The sequence below is a fragment of the Alligator sinensis genome, unplaced genomic scaffold, assembly GCF_000455745.1.
Source record: "Alligator sinensis unplaced genomic scaffold, ASM45574v1 scaffold357_1, whole genome shotgun sequence".
Taxonomy (NCBI): domain Eukaryota; kingdom Metazoa; phylum Chordata; order Crocodylia; family Alligatoridae; genus Alligator; species Alligator sinensis.
The window spans coordinates 2,266,211-2,274,764 of record NW_005841942.1 but is presented as its reverse complement, the minus strand read 5'-3'; positions in this window follow the sequence as shown (position 1 = coordinate 2,274,764).

The window sequence follows — 8,554 nt, the reverse complement described above, 5'->3', positions numbered from 1 at the left end:
CAGCAGGAAAATTGTTTAAACAAGAATCCACCAATTTTTATTTCCATTGCTAATTTAAATTGTGTTTTCCTCAATACTCTGTAAACAGTTCTATTTTCTTTTTCATTCAGTCTCATGAACATGATGAGTGCCCATTCTGATACTGTCACAGTGTAATTCCTGGCTGTATCATGGGTACATCAGCAGAACAGAAAATTAGCAAACAGGGTAAATACCTGGGAGGGAGGAGGAGGTTGGAAATGGAAAAAAAGAGTCAGCCAAGTCCAAATATTCAACATTAGAATTTTGAGCTAAAATCTTTTTAATAAAATCAGAAATAAAATGACCCATTTGGTTTTCTTTGTTTTTATTGGTATAAAGATGAAAATACATCCAAAAACAAAAATATATCCATAGGAAACACAAGTTACTGCTTCAAGGAAATCACATAGCTAATGTTTCGCATTTAATTATATTTCCAGGAAAAAGAGTTGTGTTAAAAATGTAGGGCATTTGCTATATGTTTTTGAAGTAAAAATGATAATGGGACTGATTTCACAACATCTTGCCTCTTATGTAATTGCACCTGTACAAAATTAGGCCAGAATGCCCCAGATCAAGGGACCAGCTGCTAAACATATGCTTAATACTTTCCTGAACAGGGATTGACATTAGCATAAGTTTAAGCGCTCAGATGAAATAGGTCCTCCATCTCTCCCATGCAAAAACCATATAAAATGCTATTAAATTCAAATAGCTTTCAAAATCTTTTTTTTTGTTTAAAGGAAACTTTTTAATAGACAGAAAACAGAGACATGTTTTGGGGCAAACTCTCCCCTCCCCCCACACCATTTTTCATTCATTTCTAACTTATATATCGGCCTAATGAAAGCCGCCAGCAGATATTACCACCACAAAAAGTACCTTGCTATCAGTGATAAAGTTTTTGGTACTTCAGTGGGTTTTTTTCTGAAGTGCTGTCTTTTAATTTTAATTTTTTATTCCAAAGGGATAGATAAGGAAGAGCAAGGAATGCAAATGAGAACTGCTGTAGAGACAGACACACTTTGTCATTTGTCACTGCCAAAACTCATCAGTAATATGGTATCATGAGAGAGAATTGCTAAAAGACTAAGGATTTTACTGGAACACTTAAGCATGATATTGAAGTGAGATTTGGAGCATTGCCCCTAAAGAAAACTAATGCTTACTCTGTTAGTTGCTGTGAAGCGAGGAAATGTGGACAGGGTGGCATCATTCATCTTCTTTCTGCCTCCAGGGGCTCCTTCCACTAGCCTGCTTGACAAAAATTTCTACTTCACTTGCTAAAACTACATACCTGCTGACATTTCATGGGGCAAAAGCAATGGGCGACAGCAGTTGATCCTTTTGACTTCCTTCCTGGATTGTAGTAGAAAAGTTGCTACTTCAGCATCCCATCTAGCTCCATCTGATATCAGTGACAGGACCCTTCCTGACTTGAAGGAACCAGGAAAAAGGAGAGATGGGAAGAAAAAGGAGGGAGGAGAAGAAGAAAATGAGAAGTGTAGAAAGAGCAAAGTGGGGAAGAAAATACTTGGTGATTTTCAAAGGCATAAAAGATATTCAACCCCCCCCGTTGACTGTTAATAGGAGTAGGGCACATAAACTCCTTTTGTATCTTTGAAAATCAGTGCCAATGTCACCAAAGAAACATTGTGTGATGAAAAAAATGGAGTTTTGTCTCTGTCACCAAACATGAGGTTTATAGTCAGAGATATAGCTCTTAGCAGCTACAAGATCTTATCCCACAAATACATTAGGCCTATATGGTAGGATTGCTTTGTGTTGTCCTACTGGTGTGAAGTGATCCTAAATCTGGTCTAATTTGCCCAGAAAGATTTTCCATACATAGTGGAAATGTCATATTATACAGAGCTCCTGGAAAGATTCCTGTCACAGTCTTGATTAAGCGTCCTCCATTGGACATATGCCAAGCTGGTGTGTTTAGATGCTCACATTAGGTCTGCATGTGTCTGAGTTTCCCTAAATCTGGGCACCATCTCCAGCTCTCGTATATTGGATTCATTCCCTGGATGCAAATTCCTAGTTTATGGGATCCTATGGTACTGCTGCCCTAGGCCCCAAGACCAGTGCTGAATCCAATAACCCTAGTAAGTCAAGCTTTCTCTTCCCCTGAGCTTCATTTTAGTATATACTGCATTTTACAGCTTATCAATTTTGTGCCCTTGTTACAGCTAAAGCAAGGAACTTAGAGGCTATGCAAAGTAAAGTATTAAACACACATGTGCACACAAAGGCCTCATCCACATGAGCAGGGATGTGCATTTGTAGTGGCACAAATAGCAGCAGAACAAATTTGTGCTACTACTTTGTGCTGCAGTGCACGCCCCTGCACGTGCCCTTTGTTGCAGCCTGTGCCCAGCTCCTCCTGGCTCCCGGGTGGGCTCCATGTGCTGCAGAGGGGGAAGAAGGGGAGAGCACAGGGTGCCTCAGCACACGGCTAGCTGGGAGGCAGCCCTTATGCTGAGGTACTCTGCACTCCAGCCAGCTGGGTAGCAGCATGGGGAGATGGGGCTCCCCTGCCTGCTCTCCTGTCTTTGCACATTGCGAAGCCCCCGTGCTCCCCCATCTCCACATGCCTCCACATCACGCGGAGACAGGGAAACACCAGCCCAGGGTGGCCTGCTCCCCCATCTCAAGGCACAGCGTGCCTCAGTGCGGGGGCTCTGCAGACAAAGTCTCCATGTTTATCCTGGCTCATACTATGTTTGCATGCTTTGCTCTGCTTTTTTTTTCCTCTGGGTTTTTTTTGTTTGTTTGTTTGCTTTTTTTTGTTTTTCTACAGGGGAAATCCCAGTAGCAAATTTTGCCCCAGTGTGCATGGTTTAACATTCAACATGTGTGGTTTGTGGCACTGCATACCTCTTTGTGGCACCACAAGCTGCACATGCCTGCACACACCCATACACTCTACTTGTGGGGAAGTCACGAGACACAAATCTATGCAACACGATAAAGCACCTGTTGCCTCCCGTAGAGTCTCGGCTGCTCTTGAGTGTTCATCACAATTTCATCACAATTTCATCACAATGCATCAGATATCACAAGCTGTACAGACAGGTCATCTAAACTGTCACATTTCTCCTCCTTTCAAGAACAGAGTAAGGCGTATCATCCAAGATGCCTCTCTGAAGCAGAGCTGATTCAGACTTTGTGCTGTCACACAAAAAAAAAACAAACTACACCAGTAATCAATTAAAGAAATGGTTTTCAAAGTAACTGTGAATCAGTTTCCACATACGTAGTAACAAACACTTGTCCCGTGATTCCATTGTAGTATCAAACATGGGCAGTCTAGGCACCCTAATGTCTTGCTTTAGTTAGAGTGGCTACAAGAAGCTTGATGTGTCTAAGCTCCACACGCTCTCTGATGAATAAAAGGTCTCCATCCTTTTATTGTCCTTATATTGCTCACAGAAATGGAGATCCGCACAGAAGAAGGAAAACTAAACTAGGGTTCTGTTACCAATGTGCTGAAGCACACTTCGCTTTTAGCAGCTCAGGTCAGCACACACATTTACGTATGCATGCACACCTCTTGTACCCATCTGTGTAAACATAGAATGCAGAAACCTCCGCAGCTTCCTCAGAGTCAAATTCCAGGCTCTTTACCCCCTGCTGAGGAGAAGTGAGCAGTTTTTTGTCTATTACTCTTCTCAGGTTCATATAGCATTTATAGACTTTGTTGGGGTGTGGGGGAAGAGTTTTCCTCTTCTCTTTTCTCTGTATTTTACGAAGCAGTTTCTTACAACTGGACTTGGACACTTCAAATCCTCGGGTGGGCATTACATGTTCATTAGAATTCTTTATCAGACTTCACTTCCTTTCTCCCAGTGGGGTTTGAAGTCAGAGAACCTTTCAGCTTTAACCCAATTTCCACACTTCCATTAGGAGTTTTGCACAAGGTTGTGGTCAGCACTGTCTCAGTTTCCACAGTAAGTGCATCAGAGAATCAAAGAAAATTAGGGTTGGGAGGGACCTCTGGAGGTCATCTAGTCCAACCCCCTGCTTAAAGAGGGAGAATCCCCAACTAGATCATCCCAGCCAAGGCTTTGTCAAGACAGGATTTAAAAACCTCCAAGGATGGAGACTTTACCATCTCTCTGGTTAACATGTTCCAGTGCTTCACCACCCTCCTAGTGACAAAGTTTCCTGATATCCAACTTAAACTTCCCTGGCTGCAACTTGAGACCATTGCTCCTTATTGTGTAGGCTAGTGCTAGTGGTAACTGAATCTGGCATTCACGAATGAGACTTCCCATCTATGTTATTATCAAACAAGAAGCAAAAGGAATTTTCTCCAATATTCCCAGTCATATCAGGATCTTGGAATCCTTGTTTGATGTCCATAGTGACATGGGCCACAGGCAGGACAATAAGGTTCATCACTGCAATGTGTATCCACACTTGCTTGTTTTGCTGAGAGTGAACTACATATGGTTTATTTAGGGTACAGATAAATACCAATGTCTTTCCACCCCACCCCTTTCAATTTTCCCATTGATCTCCCCCTCCATTTTCCAAGGGATATTGGGCTGTATTCTATCTTCTGGGATAAAGCACAACACATGCAGAGGTGGTAGGAGTAGGAGTTTATGCACATATACATTATACACTTCCTGTCTGGTTGGGCTGGGCTGCCCCAAAGTTGATCTGTCATGGTACAGAGCTAGTATGATTACTGGATAGTTCATCCATTCTTGGGCACCTCAAATCCTTGAAACTTTTCCTAGGAGGATGGCATGAAGTACCACTCCCCCCTGGCCTTACTTCTCTAGGTAGTGCCCTGCTATATCCTCTGCTGTGTCCCATGTAGAGCTAGCTTTTCTTGAGCTTTCTATCACACTAATACCAGTTATGTATACAGCCATCAACCCATTTCCCTGAAACATATACATCTCTAGGATTCTGATCCCTTAACTAAGACCCTAGGTCAGGTGAGCAGGGTTTATACAACTGCTTCAGACTTATAAACGCATAAACATTTTCAGATCCCTAGCCATTTTTCCATTTTTGTTTCAACCTCAACATAACTCAGATCATCTTTTCAGAGAACCTCACAAAGTTTCTTCTGCGTTCCTCATGAGTATGCTGAGACAACAGGAGCAAAGCTTCATAATTGCCACAATCTGCCGTAAACATCTAGGCAAATGCCTCCAGTACCCTTTTTGTCAGCAAAAGGGCCAGATGTTGGCAACAGAACAGAAAAGCATTTAAGAGCACAGCCATAATGTCCTCTTCTCTATAATGAAGAAACAATCCAGAATCTATGCTCTTTGAGGACTCAGATAATGGGAGTCTGTTTTCAGATTAGGGTACTGGAGGAGCATTTTCCTCCATTTCATGTGTTTGTGTCCCTCCCCCGAATTGAGGGTGCTTGGCCTGAAAATCTCTTTTGTATCCTAGTCGCCATCTTTAGAATCATCTTCTTAGGGTGTTCCATGATTTAGACTAGGAGAAATGGTGATGTTTGCTGGGTCCATGCTTGGAGCAGGGGTACCATTGTGCTTCAGGCTGAGGGAGCCCAGCATAGGAACAAATTAGCTCAGATTTTTATGAGCAGTAGCAATCACACATTACTGCGCACACAACTTGAATAACTTACCTTTCTTGACCTAACTTATGTTTGTTACCTATCTTTTCCCAAACAGACCAACAGATCTGTTCTTGTCTGCATTTGAGAGAAAGGAGTTCTAGTTTTTAAAAGCCTATTTATAATATGTTCAGACACTGTCATGTTGATCCTACTGCCACATTTTTATATCTGAGTCCTGAACAAATGACACCTGCTGGACACTCATGGGGATGCTTTGTTCAGCCTGGAACTTTATTCTTCTGAGCTCTCCTGAGTCCGGGTAGGATTAAGGCATTATCTTGACTCTTGGCCTCTAGGATCTCTGGATACAAATTCCCTCTCTGGTATTGCTTTTTAGAAGTGGAACAGTGGGATCCAACTGCTATCTGCCCCCAAACTAATGCTAAATCCTTTGAATCTTCCCAGTAACTTAAGCACATCCTTTGTCAAAAAACTCTGTGCTTGTAGATGAAAACTAGTTTAAAGTGTAACCATTGGGGACACATGGCAGTTAAAACCAGGATCAAGAAAATGTGCAAAAGTAGTGTATTAAACAACCCCACCTCCCACCCTTGTATAGTTTAGCCATATTCAAGTCACAAGAGATAAACAGATACAGGCAAAATAATTATTTGTATGTACCTCTCTCTGTGGGAAGGTACATATGATACCTTCCCTCAGAGTTCTCATCAGTCTTGAGCAATCCCTAGTCAAATGTTAAGGATCTTAAGCCCCTCCGGGACCTTTTTACTTTGACTCATTCTTCTCTTCCTGGTCTTGGTTTCTCTTCTCTGACTCTCACAATAAGGTCCTTTCAGTTTGGCTTGATTTCTAATTTAATAGAAACTTTTTACTGCTGGATCATGTCCCTTTGTGTTCCTGGACCTTGCAGCCCCTGAGTTTTTACAAGCCATTTATAACACCCTCTGTCTTTGTTCCCTTATTCTGCTGGGGAATTGGACTGCTTCAATTCTCCTCCCTTAAGACAATTTGGGCAAATTGATTTCCACTAGGTTGCAGACATCTCATTGTTCTAAGCTGCTTCTATTTAAATGGGAGGTCATTGAGTTAATTAATCTCAATTGTTTCTTGTTTGGAAGAAAAATGACATCAGCACTCATAGTAGAGGAAAAGATGCATATACCGAGGCAATTTCATAAGTTGTACTAGACATATTCTGCTAATTATCACATCCTCTCTGCCACTCCATTGGTTAAATTAGTGCAGAAACCATGTCCAGGGTATAGCCAATGCTACATGTCCAAATAATCCCCGGTCGCCAAAATGGCCCATGGGGCCTCTTTATCAGTAGTACTTACTACAACGGTATTCAGGCACACAAACCAGGCATTTAATTTGCTCTGACCCAGAAAGGCAAGTACACTAATGATTTGTGGGAAAGAACATACTTTATAATCACTGATTGTGGTAATCATCATAACATCCTGGAGAGTTTCCCAATCTCATTTCACAAGTGGAGGGAACTGAAGCAGTGAGTTGTCCAAGGACCACACACAGAAAAATCAGCGGCAGCCAGAGATAGAATTCAGTATCTCCTGAATACAGATATTTCTCCAGATCACACTTCCTTCTGCATACCCCGAATATTAGTGTGGTTCAAGACAGATTGAAATAGACTGACCTAATTTTTTTGTTAGTTTCTTAAAGGATCTGACCCTTGTTAAGGAAAATGACCCATGTACTACATGAGTTTTCAGGAGCTACTCAAAATGATGACTTCTGAGTGCAGATGCATTACTTGGTGGGATGGTCCTATGAAGTACTGCTCAATTACTTCTGAAGTAAACACAAGTCACAAGATGTGTTCAGCAGTGTATCATAGGATTGGGTCCATTCTGGGTCCAATTAGACATACTGGAGGCACCCAGTAGTTACAATGGAATGAAACAGGTGGTTCTGTCAAGCACGTCAAGTATGATCCAGCTTCTGATCATACTTTCAGATTGAGGGGAAAGTTTTAAAAGGCACGAATGGCAGATAGGATTATAATTTATTCCCCCTTCCCATATTGCTTATCCTTATTCATTTTATGATATTCTGCCATCAATACTGAAGAAATAATTAAGATCCATAAAAAGCAAATTGACAAATGCAGAAGGCCCAAATGCTCTCTTGCCATTTTGTAGGTTCATACATCTGATGTCAGCTTGGGGGCATACATATGTATTAAACAGTACATTGGTAAGTTATCTTCCTTCCCAGTGCAGTAAAAACATTATGCAAATTAATAAATTACTTCAGTGCCGCTTGACAACTTACATTATGAAACTCATGATCCAAGTAAATCACATTTCTCCAATCCAGGAAAGAATCAGTCAAGGTCAAGATATTTCAGAAGAGTAGAAGAGAGAAAGCATAGAGAAGATAACCATGACTTTATTATTTCCAGCCAAATAATCAAATTTTCAATGTCAGTATTTTTCAGTTTGTATAGAAGAATATGTTGAAGGCATATTCACTTATTCAGCTGTGATGGGCAGTTCACTCGCTCACGATTTTTTTTCCAAAGATGGTATGGACCAATAAAGTAAAATCTTCATTTCAGATAGTGTTAAGCTGGTACAACTAGTAGAATAGTTTTTCATCATATCAAATCTGTTTACAGGCCTGTTGTGGGTCTTATTACATGGTGATTTTGGGAAGGTCATGGAGCTCTTAACACCTGGACTGTCCCCACATTAAAACCTGAAACTAGTTTTAAGCACTTGGTAGGCTGCTCAAAGTTATGCCACGTCAGAACAAGTTTATCTCTGGTCTGTATTACTCAGCATGCATTACACTAAGGGCGTGTATAGACGAAACGGGGGCCCTAAGTTGAAGTGGTGGGTTTTTAAAATGAACCTGCTGATTATAAACTTATTCATCAGTCCATTATAGAGCAATATCAATATCCTGAGGCATCTGTTCACTAACACA